Raw genomic sequence first — 15,858 nt, 5'->3', positions numbered from 1 at the left:
TAACATAAAGCCGTACAATTAAAAAATCATATTTTTTCCACAAAAATGATCTTTTCACCCTCAATTCTTATTTTTCCAAGGGTAACAGCACTCTAAAAGTTATTGTGCAATTTGTCCTGAGTACCCTGATACCCCACATGTGGGGGTAAACCACTATTTGGGCGCATGGCAGAGCTCGGAAGGGAAGCAGCGCCATTTGACATTTTTGGCTGGAATTGAGATCGGACACCATGTCGCGATTGGAAAACCCCTGATGTACCTAAACAGTGGAAACCCCCACAAATGACACCATTTTGTAAACTAGACCCCCCAAGGAACTTATCTAGATGTGTGGTGAGCACTTTGAACCCCCCAGTGCTTCACAGAAGTTTATAACGCCCGGGCGTTTTTTTATTTTCCCAAGGGTAACAGGAGAATTTGAACCCCAAAAGTTGTTGTCCAATTTGTCCTGAGTAGAGTTGAGCGAAACGGATCGAAAAAATTCAAAAGTCGCCGACTTTTGGCAAAGTCGGGTTTCATGAAACGAAACCCGACCCTAGGATGAGGTCGGCCACGAGGTCGGCGACTTACGCGCCAAAGTCGCGTTTCAAAAGTTTGTTTTGCGCTCTTTTTCAGCCAATCAGGATCCACGGACACTGTGGGCAACGTGATGACCTAGGCACGGGTCACCACCATCTTTCAGAAGGGCATGCAAGTGATTGGCTTGCTTTGGTGGGCATCACAGGGGGTATAAAAGGGCGTGCACGCCGACCGCCATCTTACTTCTGCCGATCTTAGTATAGGGAGAGGTTGCTGCTGATTCTGTAGGGAGAGCGTTAGGCAGGGAAGAAGACAAAAAAAATGCTTCTGCAGCTAGCGATTTGGCCTGCACAACACACAAGTCACTGTGTGTGCAGTGCAAGGGGAGGCTATATTGTGGTGTATCAGTGGTGTTGGTTGTTGGGCTGCCTTCTAAGGCTTCCTGACACGCTGGCATTGCTGTTTACCCACTGCTCCGCAAACTGCTTTTTTAAAAGCAATCCAATCTCCCTTATCCTCTAGTCACTTTTGTCACAGCTGTGCCATCGAGCCTGTCACATAGCGCTCAGATATCAGTGGGCCTCACACAATCCACAAGTGTCCAGTGTCCAAAAGTGTGCGCAGAGATTCAAAATCTCCATTATCCTCTCGTCACTTTGGTCACAGGCAGCTGTGCCATCGAGCGTGTCACATAGCGCTCAGATATCAGTGGGCCTCACACAATCCACAAGTGTCCAAAAGTGTGCGCAGAGATTCAAAATCTCCATTATCCTCTCGTCACTTTGGTCACAGGCAGCTGTGCCATCGAGCGTGTCACATAGCGCTCAGATATCAGTGGGCCTCACACAATCCACAAGTGTCCAGTGTCCAAAAGTGTGCACAGAGATTCAAAATCTCCATTATCCTCTCGTCACTTTGGTCACAGGCAGCTGTGCCATCGAGCGTGTCACATAGCGCTCAGATATCAGTGGGCCTCACACAATCCACAAGTGTCCAGTGTCCAAAAGTGTGCGCAGAGATTCAAAATGTCCATTATCCTCTCGTCACTTTGGTCACAGGCAGCTGTGCCATCGAGCCTGTCACATAGCGCTCAGATATCAGTGGGCCTCAAACAATCCACAAGTGTCCAGTGTTCAAAAGTGTGCGCAGAGATTAAAAATCTCCATTATCCTCTCGTCACTTTGGTCACAGGCAGCTGTGCCATCGAGCGTGTCACATAGCGCTCAGATATCAGTGGGCCTCACACAATCCACAAGTGTCCAGTGTCCAAAAGTGTGCGCAGAGATTCAAAATCTCCATTATCCTCTCGTCACTTTGGTCACAGGCAGCTGTGCCATCGAGCCTGTCACATAGCGCTCAGATATCAGTGAGCCTCACACAATCCACAAGTGTCCAGTGTCTAAAAGTGTGCACAGAGTTTCAAAATCTCCATTATCCTCTTGTCACTTTGGTCACAGGCAGCTGTGCCATCGAGCATGTCACATAGCGCTCAGATATCAGTGGGCCTCACACAATCCACAAGTGTCCAGTGTCCAAAAGTGTGCGCAGAGATTCAAAATCTCCATTATCCTCTCGTCACTTTGGTCACAGGCAGCTGTGCCATCGAGCGTGTCACATAGCGCTCAGATATCAGTGGGCCTCACACAATCCACAAGTGTCCAGTGTCCAAAAGTGTGCGCAGAGATTCAAAATGTCCATTATCCTCTCGTCACTTTGGTCACAGGCAGCTGTGCCATCGAGCCTGTCACATAGCGCTCAGATATCAGTGGGCCTCACACAATCCACAAGTGTCCAGTGTCCAAAAGTGTGCGCAGAGATTCAAAATCTCCATTATCCTCTCGTCACTTTGGTCACAGGCAGCTGTGCCATCGAGCCTGTCACATAGCGCTCAGATATCAGTGGGCCTCACACAATCCACAAGTGTCCAGTGTCTAAAAGTGTGCGCAGAGATTCAAAATCTCCATTATCCTCTCGTCACTTTGGTCACAGGCAGCTGTGCCATCGAGCGTGTCACATAGCGCTCAGATATCAGTGGGCCTCACACAATCCACAAGTGTCCAAAAGTGTGCACAGAGATTCAAAATCTCCATTATCCTCTCGTCACTTTGGTCAAAGGCAGCTGTGCCATCGAGCGTGCCACATAGCGCTCAGATATCAGTGGGCCTCGCACAATCCACAAGTGTCCAGTGTCCAAAAGTGTGCGCAGAGATTCAAAATCTCCATTATCCTCTCGTCACTTTGGTCACAGGCAGCTGTGCCATCGAGCGTGTCACATAGCGCTCAGATATCAGTGGGCCTCACACAATCCACAAGTGTCCAGTGTCCAAAAGTGTGCGCAGAGATTCAAAATGTCCATTATCCTCTCGTCACTTTGGTCACAGGCAGCTGTGCCATCGAGCCTGTCACATAGCGCTCAGATATCAGTGGGCCTCACACAATCCACAAGTGTCCAGTGTCCAAAAGTGTGCGCAGAGATTCAAAATCTCCATTATCCTCTCGCCACTTTGGTCACAGGCAGCTGTGCCATCGAGCGTGTCACATAGCGCTCAGATATCAGTGGGCCTCACACAATCCACAAGTGTCCAGTGTCCAAAAGTGTGCGCAGAGATTCAAAATGTCCATTATCCTCTCGTCACTTTGGTCACAGGCAGCTGTGCCATCGAGCCTATCACATAGCGCTCAGATATCAGTGGGCCTCACACAATCCACAAGTGTCCAGTGTCTAAAAGTGTGCGCAGAGTTTCAAAATCTCCATTATCCTCTTGTCACTTTGGTCACAGGCAGCTGTGCCATCGAGCGTGTCACATAGCGCTCAGATATCAGTGGGCCTCACACAATCCACAAGTGTCCAGTGTCCAAAAGTGTGCGCAGAGATTCAAAATCTCCATTATCCTCTCGTCACTTTGGTCACAGGCAGCTGTGCCATCGAGCGTGTCACATAGCGCTCAGATATCAGTGGGCCTCACACAATCCACAAGTGTCCAGTGTTCAAAAGTGTGCGCAGAGATTCAAAATCTCCATTATCCTCTTGTCACTTTGGTCACAGGCAGCTGTGCCATCGAGCCTGTCACATAGCGCTCAGATATCAGTGGGCCTCACACAATCCACAAGTGTCCAGTGTCTAAAAGTGTGCGCAGAGTTTCAAAATCTCCATTATCCTCTTGTCACTTTGGTCACAGGCAGCTGTGCCATCGAGCGTGTCACATAGCGCTCAGATATCAGTGGGCCTCACACAATCCACAAGTGTCCAGTGTCCAAAAGTGTGCGCAGAGATTCAAAATCTCCATTATCCTCTCGTCACTTTGGTCACAGGCAGCTGTGCCATCGAGCGTGTCAGATAGCGCTCAGATATCAGTGGGCCTCACACAATCCACAAGTGTCCAGTGTCCAAAAGTGTGCGCAGAGATTCAAAATCTCCATTATCCTCTTGTCACTTTGGTCACAGGCAGCTGTGCCATCGAGCGTGTCACATAGCGCTCAGATATCAGTGGGCCTCACACAATCCACAAGTGTCCAGTGTCCAAAAGTGTGCGCAGAGATTCAAAATCTCCATTATCCTCTCGTCACTTTGGTCACAGGCAGCTGTGCCATCGAGCGTGTCACATAGCGCTCAGATATCAGTGGGCCTCACACAATCCACAAGTGTCCAGTGTCCAAAAGTGTGCGCAGAGATTCAAAATCTCCATTATCCTCTCGTCACTTTGGTCACAGGCAGCTGTGCCATCGAGCCTGTCACATAGCGCTCAGATATCAGTGGGCCTCACACAATCCACAAGTGTCCAGTGTCCAAAAGTGTGCGCAGAGATTCAAAATCTCCATTATCCTCTCGTCACTTTGGTCACAGGCAGCTGTGCCATCGAGCATGTCACATAGCGCTCAGATATCAGTGGGCCTCACACAATCCACAAGTGTCCAGTGTCCAAAAGTGTGCGCAGAGATTCAAAATCTCCATTATCCTCTCGTCACTTTGGTCACAGGCAGCTGTGCCATCGAGCGTGTCACATAGCGCTCAGATATCAGTGGGCCTCACACAATCCACAAGTGTCCAAAAGTGTGCACAGAGATTCAAAATCTCCATTATCCTCTCGTCACTTTGGTCACAGGCAGCTGTGCCATCGAGCGTGTCACATAGCGCTCAGATATCAGTGGGCCTCGCACAATCCACAAGTGTCCAGTGTCCAAAAGTGTGCGCAGAGATTCAAAATCTCCATTATCCTCTCGTCACTTTGGTCACAGGCAGCTGTGCCATCGAGCGTGTCACATAGCGCTCAGATATCAGTGGGCCTCACACAATCCACAAGTGTCCAGTGTCCAAAAGTGTGCGCAGAGATTCAAAATGTCCATTATCCTCTCGTCACTTTGGTCACAGGCAGCTGTGCCATCGAGCCTGTCACATAGCGCTCAGATATCAGTGGGCCTCACACAATCCACAAGTGTCCAGTGTCCAAAAGTGTGCGCAGAGATTCAAAATCTCCATTATCCTCTCGCCACTTTGGTCACAGGCAGCTGTGCCATCGAGCGTGTCACATAGCGCTCAGATATCAGTGGGCCTCACACAATCCACAAGTGTCCAGTGTCCAAAAGTGTGCGCAGAGATTCAAAATGTCCATTATCCTCTCGTCACTTTGGTCACAGGCAGCTGTGCCATCGAGCCTATCACATAGCGCTCAGATATCAGTGGGCCTCACACAATCCACAAGTGTCCAGTGTCTAAAAGTGTGCGCAGAGTTTCAAAATCTCCATTATCCTCTTGTCACTTTGGTCACAGGCAGCTGTGCCATCGAGCGTGTCACATAGCGCTCAGATATCAGTGGGCCTCACACAATCCACAAGTGTCCAGTGTCCAAAAGTGTGCGCAGAGATTAAAATCTCCATTATCCTCTCGTCACTTTGGTCACAGGCAGCTGTGCCATCGAGCGTGTCACATAGCGCTCAGATATCAGTGGGCCTCACACAATCCACAAGTGTCCAGTGTTCAAAAGTGTGCGCAGAGATTCAAAATCTCCATTATCCTCTTGTCACTTTGGTCACAGGCAGCTGTGCCATCGAGCCTGTCACATAGCGCTCAGATATCAGTGGGCCTCACACAATCCACAAGTGTCCAGTGTCTAAAAGTGTGCGCAGAGTTTCAAAATCTCCATTATCCTCTTGTCACTTTGGTCACAGGCAGCTGTGCCATCGAGCGTGTCACATAGCGCTCAGATATCAGTGGGCCTCACACAATCCACAAGTGTCCAGTGTCCAAAAGTGTGCGCAGAGATTCAAAATCTCCATTATCCTCTCGTCACTTTGGTCACAGGCAGCTGTGCCATCGAGCGTGTCAGATAGCGCTCAGATATCAGTGGGCCTCACACAATCCACAAGTGTCCAGTGTCCAAAAGTGTGCGCAGAGATTCAAAATCTCCATTATCCTCTTGTCACTTTGGTCACAGGCAGCTGTGCCATCGAGCGTGTCACATAGCGCTCAGATATCAGTGGGCCTCACACAATCCACAAGTGTCCAGTGTCCAAAAGTGTGCGCAGAGATTCAAAATCTCCATTATCCTCTCGTCACTTTGGTCACAGGCAGCTGTGCCATCGAGCGTGTCACATAGCGCTCAGATATCAGTGGGCCTCACACAATCCACAAGTGTCCAGTGTCCAAAAGTGTGCGCAGAGATTCAAAATCTCCATTATCCTCTCGTCACTTTGGTCACAGGCAGCTGTGCCATCGAGCCTGTCACATAGCGCTCAGATATCAGTGGGCCTCACACAATCCACAAGTGTCCAGTGTCCAAAAGTGTGCGCAGAGATTCAAAATCTCCATTATCCTCTCGTCACTTTGGTCACAGGCAGCTGTGCCATCGAGCATGTCACATAGCGCTCAGATATCAGTGGGCCTCACACAATCCACAAGTGTCCAGTGTCCAAAAGTGTGCGCAGAGATTCAAAATCTCCATTATCCTCTCGTCACTTTGGTCACAGGCAGCTGTGCCATCGAGCGTGTCACATAGCGCTCAGATGTCAGTGGGCCTCACACAATCCACAAGTGTCCAGTGTCCAAAAGTGTGCGCAGAGATTCAAAATCTCCATTATCCTCTCGTCACTTTGGTCACAGGCAGCTGTGCCATCGAGCCTGTCACATAGCGCTCAGATATCAGTGGGCCTCACACAATCCACAAGTGTCCAGTGTCCAAAAGTGTGCGCAGAGATTCAAAATCTCCATTATCCTCTCGTCACTTTGGTCACAGGCAGCTGTGCCATCGAGCGTGTCACATAGCGCTCAGATATCAGTGGGCCTCACACAATCCACAAGTGTCCAGTGTCCAAAAGTGTGCGCAGAGATTCAAAATCTCCATTATCCTCTCATCACTTTGGTCACAGGCAGCTGTGCCATCAAGCCTGTCACATAGCGCTCAGATATCAGTGGGCCTCACACAATCCACAAGTGTCCAGTATCCAAAAGTGTGCGCAGAGATTCAAAATCTCCATTATCCTCTCGTCACTTTGGTCACAGGCAGCTGTGTCATCGAGCCTGTCACATAGCGCTCAGATATCAGTGGGCCTCACACAATACAAAAGTGTCCACTGTCCACAAGTGTGTGCAGAAATTCTAAATCTCCCCTGTCCTATAGACACCTTGTACCTTGTTTTACATTACTATATAGTTTGTTGGATTTTGTCTACATTTCTACCAAAAATGAGGAAGGCTGGTGGAAGAGGCCGTGGAATTGGGCGGGGGTTGGCAGCTGGTAATGATGGTGTTGGTTGTGGATCTGATGGTAGTGGCAAGAGCAAAATAGGACCGAATGCAGGAGGTGCTGACCCTGCGTCATCGTCTGGCTACATAAGGCCTCGAACGCTTAGTTTTCTAGGAGTTGGCAAACCGCTTTTAAAGGCAGAGCATCAGGAAAAAGTTTTGTCTTACATTGCTGACTCAGCCTCCAGCTCTATCGCCTCCTCTTCTTCAGTTGTAAAAAGTAAAAGCACTGAGTCGTCATTGGAGGCTCATGTTCATGAACCACACCTTTCCTTGTGTCCTTCACCCCAACCAAGATTGAAGGATGACGCAGGCCATACTACTGATTACTCCATGGAGCTGTTTTCACATACCATGCCTGGATTATCAAGTGAAATGGTGAATTACCCAGGCCAAGATGAATCTGACATGGAGTGCACTGATGCACAGCCGCTGATGGATGATTCTGCTGGTACATTCACTCAGAGCACTACATTGTCCTCGCAGTGTACAGAGCCAGATTTTGACCCTGATGAGACTCAGGTGCCCCTTCCCGCACACTATACCACCATACACGGTGACACAGAGAAAGGTGCACATGACATAGAAGAGGAGGTGATGAATGACCCAGTTGTTGACCCAGATTGGCATCCATTGGGGGAAGAGGGTGCTGCTTCCAATAGCTCAGATGAGGAGCATCCACAGCAGACATCGACATCGCAACAGCTGTTATCTGGCAGGCCCGGAGCACTCCAAAGACAGGTTCCAAACATCAAAAGAGTTGCTGGACAGCTTGTCCAGAGGGTCAAAAGATCACAGCGTGCTAGGCCGCAAAATGTCTGCCAAAGTAGGAAGAGTGCAGTGTGGCAGTTTTTTGAACAAAATCCTCATGATCAGGCCAAGGTTATCTGTAAGAAGTGCGCAAAGACCTTTAGCCGAGGGAAAAATCTGAAAAATTTGAATACCAGTTGCATGCATAGACATTTAACCAGCATGCACTTGCAAGCGTGGACACAACACCAAACCTCAAGTGCCACATGTGCAACTGATCACAACGAAGGTAGTCAGCAACGCTACATTGTTTCCCCCACTGTAAGCCCACCGGTTAGCACAGCAGCAAATGTTGAGGTGTCGTTGCAAGACCACAGCAGTCAGGGAATCCCACTGTTATATCAACGAAAGACTGATTCTAGGCCATCAGAAAGAACACCAACTCCATCACCATCATCAACCCTCTCTCAGTCCGCCCTGTCCACCGCTACTTCCACCATATGCAGCTCTCAAGTCCAGCTCACCCTCCCAGACACTATGAGTAGGTCAAGAAAGTACTCAGTCTCTCATCCGCGTACACTGGGTTTGAACGCCCACATTGCCAAACTAATCTCGTTTGAGATGATGCCCTTTCGGTTGGTGGAAAGCACAGCTTTCCGCGAACACATGGCCTATGCAGTACCACGCTATGACCTACCCAGTCGCCACTTCTTCTCTCGCAAAGCCATCCCAGCCCTCCACCATCATGTGAAAGACCGCATTGTCCATGCACTCAAGCAGTCAGTGAGCGGAAAGGTGCACCTCACAACTGATGCATGGTCCAGTTGGCATGGCCAGGGCCGTTACGTGTCCATCACTGCGCACTGGACTGGGTTAATTTGGTGGATGCAGGGTCCACAGGGGACAGCGGTGGTGGGACAGTGCTGCCTAGCCCACGGTATAGGAAACAGTTGGCTGTAGGCGTTCGACCCTCCGCCTCCTCCACCTCCTCCAGAAGCGAAAGCTCGTCCACAGAGCGCAGTCGTACGAGCACTCCATCTGCAGCTGCCACTGTTGCACACGATGTGTCCCCCTATTGAGCAGCTAGTGGAAAGCGTCAGCAGGCTGTGTTGCAGATGATGTGTTTGGGCGACAGACACACCGCCGAGGTGCTGGCCGAGTACTTGAAGCGACAAACTGAGTCATGGCTGGGCAGTATACATCTTGAGGCAGGCAAGGTAGTTAGTGATAACGGCCGTAATTTTGTGGCAGCCATAGCCCTTTCAAAACTCAGCCACATACCTTGCTTGGCTCACCCCTTGAACCTGGTGGTGCAGTGCTTCCTCAAAAATTATCCGGAGTTAACAGCCCTGCTCCAGAAGGTGCGAAGACTGTGCGCGCACATCCGCCGGTCACCTGTACACTCCGTTCGTATGCAGAAGCTGCAGCGATTGCTCCACCTTCCCAACCACCACCTCATTATCGACATTGCAACAAGGTGGAACTCCACCCTGCACATGGTGGAGCGGCTGTGCGAGCAGAGGCAGGCCATAATGCATTTGTGGGAGGATACACGGCCAGGCACTTTGAGAGCAGACATGGAGTTGACAGGTATGCAGTGGTCGAAGCTGAAAGACCTTTGTAAAGTCCTTCAGTGTTTTGAGGAATGCACACGGCTGGTAAGCGCAGACGACGCCATCCTAAGCATGAGCATCCCACTTATGCGTCTGCTCATGCAAACTTTGACGCACCTTAAGGAGTAGGCGACTGCAGCCAATGTTGATGAGGAGGAAGAGGAGGAGGGAATCCTTGATGACATTCAGCCATTGTCTGCTCAGGGACCTCTCCTGGACGAGGTGGAGGAAGAAGAGGAGGAGGAGGAGGATGATGGGGATGATTACTTAGGGGAGGAGGATGCATCTCGTGGGGCAAGTGAAAATGTTGGCGTGGCAAGGTCTGGTACAGGGTTTGTGTGTGACTGGAGGGATGTGGATTTGCCAGAAAGTGCTCCTCCACCCAGCACTCGCAGTGCATCATTGACACCGGGAACATTGGCCCACATGTCAGATTATGCCTTGCGGATCCTAAAAAGGGACCCCCGCATTGCCAAAATGATGAACGATGATGACTACTGGTTGGCCAGCATCCTGGATCCACGCTATAAAGGCAAATTACAAAACATCATGCCACAGGAGAACCTTGACCTAATATTGGCTAATAAACAAGCAACTCTGGTAAATCGGTTGCTTGAGGCATTCCCAGCACACAGCAGCGGTGATGGTTCTCACACGAGCCGTACGGGCCGGGGGCAGCTTGGCAGAGGTGTTCGTGGTGCACACAGCAGAAGTGACGTTGGAGACAGGGGTTTCATGACAATGTTGTGGACTGATTTTTCAAATACCGCTCACACAACTGGTAATACTGCATCGATGGAAAGTGAAACCAAAGGAAAAAAAAAACAATGTATGCATATACCCTAATAAAAATAAATAAGTAAAAAAGCAAGTGCATTAAATAACATAGGGTACTTAGTAAACACTATTTTGATCAAAAAAGTATAAAGCTGTCCCACCACGACAAGGTGTACCCATTTGAGACAGTAACTACACTAACGGTTAAAACCTACCTAGTGTGAATAGTAGCAGAGTCTCTGGGTCCCAAACGGACACCCAGCTTCAGAGGGACTAAATAAACTACACAGCTCAGTAGAGTGGAGGCCACACCCTATTTGTACTGAATACAAAAATGCTGAAGAAAAAAAAAAAAAACTGAACTGAAGTAGAATTGAATGACATGCATGATGTAAAAGCATGTTCACATTGGCCATAAAAGCAAGCAAAACCAAAGGAAAAAAAAAACAATGACATTGTTTTTTTTCCCTTTGGTTTTGCTTGCTTTTATGGCCAATGTGAACATGCTTTTACATCATGCATGTCATTCAATTCTACTTCAGTTCAGTTTTTTTTTTTTTTTTTTTTTTTTATCGATGGAAAGTGACAGGAGACAGCAGTTGTCAACTATGGTAACAAACTACTTTTCCTCCCATATCGATGTTCTCCCACACAGGTCATTCCCCTTTGACTATTGGGCCGCTAAACTTGACACCTGGCCTGAATTGGCCCAATATGCCTTACAGGAGCTCGCTTGCCCAGCTGCAAGTGTGCTATCGGAAAGAGTCTTCAGTGCAGCTGGATCAATCCTGACAGAAAAAAGGACCCGTCTGTCAGCCCAAAATGTGGATGATCTAACCTTCATTAAAATGAACCACGCATGGGTTTCCAAGGATTTTGTCCCACCTTCCCCTGATGACACATAGGGTGACAGAAAAATGGCTTGCTTTGGTCCACCTCTTCCTGGTACTTCACCTATTTCGCCTTTTGCATCAGCTGAATGTCCAACATCAACATATGCCACTTTCTAAAACTCCCTAACTGTGCTGCCTCCCCCCCATGGCCGGGGTCACCACCTAGCGCACGACACCGTGCGAGTGCCGTTGCCCTGGACAGGTGGGTAGGGTGACTCTTGGGCGCGGGCACTGGAACAGGGTCCCTCATAGTGCAATCAAGTGTCTCTGACGGTGGTGGTGCACACCCGCCGTCAGACACACCGCTGTACTATGAGGGGCCCAGTGCCAGTACCGACGCCCACGAGTGGGCCCCCCTTGCTTGGGCAGGGCCCCAGCATTTGCAATCTTTACCTCTCCCTGCTCCTCCGCTGTGTAATCTGGGCCATCAAATCCATACTGTGCCTGACACCGTCTGAGCCTGCCTCCTGAGACATATATTTTGAATGTGTACGCTATCCATACATGTTATCCAGGGATACGGTACCCTTTCTAACCTTTGTGCAATCACGTGCAATCCATACTGGGCCTAACACCGTCTGAGCCTGCCTCCTGAGACATATATTTTGAATGTGTACGCTATCCATACATGTTATCAAGGGATACGGTACCCTTTCTAACCTTTGTGCAATCACGTGCAATCCATACTGGGCCTAACAACGTCTGAGCCTGCCTCCTGAGACATATATTTTGAATGTGTACGCTATCCATACATGTTATCCAGGGATACGGTACCCTTTCTAACCTTTGTGCAATCACGTGCAATCCATACTGGGCCTAACACCGTCTGAGCCTGCCTCATGCTGTATAGACATATATTTTGAATGTGTACGCTATCCATACATGTTATCCAGGGATACGGTACCCTTTCTAACCTTTGTGCAATCACGTGCAATCCATACTGGGCCTAACACCGTCTGAGCCTGCCTCATGCTGTATAGACATATATTTTGAATGTGTACGCTATCCATACATGTTATCCAGGGATACGGTACCCTTTCTAACCTTTGTGCAATCACGTGCAATCCATACTGGGCCTAACACCGTCTGAGCCTGCCTCCTGAGACATATATTTTGAATGTGTACGCTATCCATACATGTTATCCAGGGATACGGTACCCTTTCTAACCTTTGTGCAATCACGTGCAATCCATACTGGGCCTAACACCGTCTGAGCCTGCCTCCTGAGACATATATTTTGAATGTGTACGCTATCCATACATGTTATCCAGGGATACGGTACCCTTTCTAACCTTTGTGCAATCACGTGCAATCCATACTGGGCCTAACACCGTCTGAGCCTGCCTCATGCTGTATAGACATATATTTTGAATGTGTACGCTATCCATACATGTTATCCAGGGATATGGTACCCTTTCTAACCTTTGTGCAATCACGTGCAATCCATACTGGGCCTAACACCGTCTGAGCCTGCCTCATGCTGTATAGACATATATTTTGAATGTGTACGCTATCCATACATGTTATCCAGGGATACGGTACCCTTTCTAACCTTTGTGCAATCACGTGCAATCCATACTGGGCCTAACACCGTCTGAGCCTGCCTCATGCTGTATAGACATATATTTTGAATGTGTACGCTATCCATACATGTTATCCGGGGATACGGTACCATTTCTAACCTTTGTGCAATCACGTGCAATCCATACTGGGCCTAACACCGTCTGAGCCTGCCTCCTGAGACATATATTTTGAATGTGTACGCTATCCATACATGTTATCCTGGGATACGGTACCCTTTCTAACCTTTGTGCAATCACGTGCAATCCATACTGGGCCTAACACCATCTGAGCCTGCCTCCTGAGACATATATTTTGAATGTGTACGCTATCCATACATGTTATCCAGGGATACGGTACCCTTTCTAACCTTTGTGCAATCACGTGCAATCCATACTGGGCCTAACACCGTCTGAGCCTGCCTCCTGAGACATATATTTTGAATGTGTACGCTATCCATACATGTTATCCAGGGATACGGTACCCTTTCTAACCTTTGTGCAATCACGTGCAATCCATACTGGGCCTAACACCGTCTGAGCCTGCCTCATGCTGTATAGACATATACACTCACTGGCCACTTTATTAGGTACACCATGCTAGTAACGGGTTGGACCCCCTTTTGCCTTCAGAACTGCCTCAATTCTTCGTGGCAGAGATTCAACAAGGTGCTGGAAGCATTCCTCAGAGATTTTGGACCATATTGACATGATGGCATCACACAGTTGGCGCAGATTTGTCAGCTGCACATCCCTGATGCGAATCTCCCGTTCCACCACATCCCAAAGATGCTCTATTGGATTGAGATCTGGTGACTGAGGAGGCCATTTGAGTACAGTGAACTCATTGTCATGTTCAAGAAACCAATCTGAGATGATTCGAGCTTTATGACATGGCGCATTATCCTGCTGAAAGTAGCCATCAGATGCCTGTTCTTAGCTGAGAGGAGTGGTACCCAGTGTGGTCTTCTGCTGCTGTAGCCCATCTGCCTCAAAGTTCGACGCACTGTGCGTTCAGAGATGCTCTTCTGCCTACCTTGGTTGTAACGGGTGGCAATTTGAGTCACTGTTGCCTTTCTATCAGCTCGAACCAGTATGCCCATTCTCCTCTGACCTCTGGCATCAACAAGGCATTTCCGGCCACAGAACTGCCGCTCACTGGATTTTTTTTCTTTTTCGGACCATTCTCTGTAAACCCTAGAGATGGTTGTGCGTGAAAATCCCAGTAGATCAGCAGTTTCTGAAATACTCAGACCAGCCCTTCTGGCACCAACAATCATGCCACGTTCAAAGGCACTCAAATCACCTTTCTTCCCCATACTGATGCTCGGTTTGAACTGCAGGAGATTGTCTTGACCATGTCTACATGCCTAAATGCACTGAGTTGCCGCCATGTGATTGGCTGATTAGAAATTAAGTCTTAACACACAGTTGGACAGGTGTACCTAATAAAGTGGCCAGTGAGTGTATTTTGAATGTGTACGCTATCCATACATGTTATCCAGGGATATGGTACCCTTTCTAACCTTTGTGCAATCACGTGCAATCCATACTGGGCCTAACACCGTCTGAGCCTGCCTCATGCTGTATAGACATATATTTTGAATGTGTACGCTATCCATACATGTTATCCAGGGATACGGTACCCTTTCTAACCTTTGTGCAATCACGTACAATCCATGCTGGGCCTAACACCGTCTGAGCCTGCCTCATGCTGTATAGACATATATTTTGAATGTGTACGCTATCCATACATGTTATCTGGGGATACGGTACCCTTTCTAATCTTTGTGCAATCACGTGCAATCCATACTGGGCCTAACACCGTCTGAGCCTGACTCCTGAGACATATATTTTGAATGTGTACGCTATCCATACATGTTATCCAGGGATACGGTACCCTTTCTAACCTTTGTGCAATCACGTGCAATCCATACTGGGCCTAACACCGTCTGAGCCTGCCTCATGCTGTATAGACATATATTTTGAATGTGTACGCTATCCATACATGTTATCCAGGGATACGGTACCCTTTCTAACCTTTGTGCAATCACGTGCAATCCATACTGGGCCTAACACCGTCTGAGCCTGCCTCATGCTGTATAGACATATATTTTGAATGTGTACGCTATCCATACATGTTATCCAGGGATACGGTACCCTTTCTAACCTTTGTGCAATCACGTGCAATCCATACTGGGCCTAACACCGTCTGAGCCTGCCTCCTGAGACATATATTTTGAATGTGTACGCTATCCATACATGTTATCCAGGGATACGGTACCCTTTCTAACCTTTGTGCAATCACGTGCAATCCATACTGGGCCTAACACCGTCTGAGCCTGCCTCCTGAGACATATATTTTGAATGTGTACGCTATCCATACATGTTATCCAGGGATACGGTACCCTTTCTAACCTTTGTGCGATCACGTGCAATCCATACTGGGCCTAACACCGTCTGAGCCTGCCTCATGCTGTATAGACATATATTTTGAATGTGTACGCTATCCATACATGTTATCCGGGGATACGGTACCCTTTCTAACCTTTGTGCAATCACGTGCAATCCATACTGGGCCTAACACCGTCTGAGCCTGCCTCCTGAGACATATATTTTGAATGTGTACGCTATCCATACATGTTATCCGGGGATACGGTACCCTTTCTAACCTTTGTGCAATCACGTGCAATCCATACTGGGCCTAACACCGTCTGAGCCTGCCTCCTGAGACATATATTTTGAATGTGTACGCTATCCATACATGTTATCCAGGGATACGGTACCCTTTCTAACCTTTGTGCAATCCATACTGGGCCTAACACCATCTGAGCCTGCCTCCTGAGACATATATTTTGAATGTGTACGCTATCCATACATGTTATCCAGGGATACGGTACCCTTTCTAACCTTTGTGCAATCACGTGCAATCCATACTGGGCCTAACACCGTCTGAGCCTGCCTCCTGAGACATATATTTTGAATGTGTACGCTATCCATACATGTTA

This window comes from Dendrobates tinctorius, unplaced genomic scaffold (genome assembly GCF_039654945.1).
Source record: "Dendrobates tinctorius isolate UK_male_01 unplaced genomic scaffold, ASM3965494v1 ptg000069l, whole genome shotgun sequence".
Classification (NCBI taxonomy): Eukaryota; Metazoa; Chordata; class Amphibia; order Anura; family Dendrobatidae; genus Dendrobates; species Dendrobates tinctorius.
The sequence above is the reverse complement of the archived record's forward strand: the minus strand, read 5'-3'. Positions refer to the sequence as shown.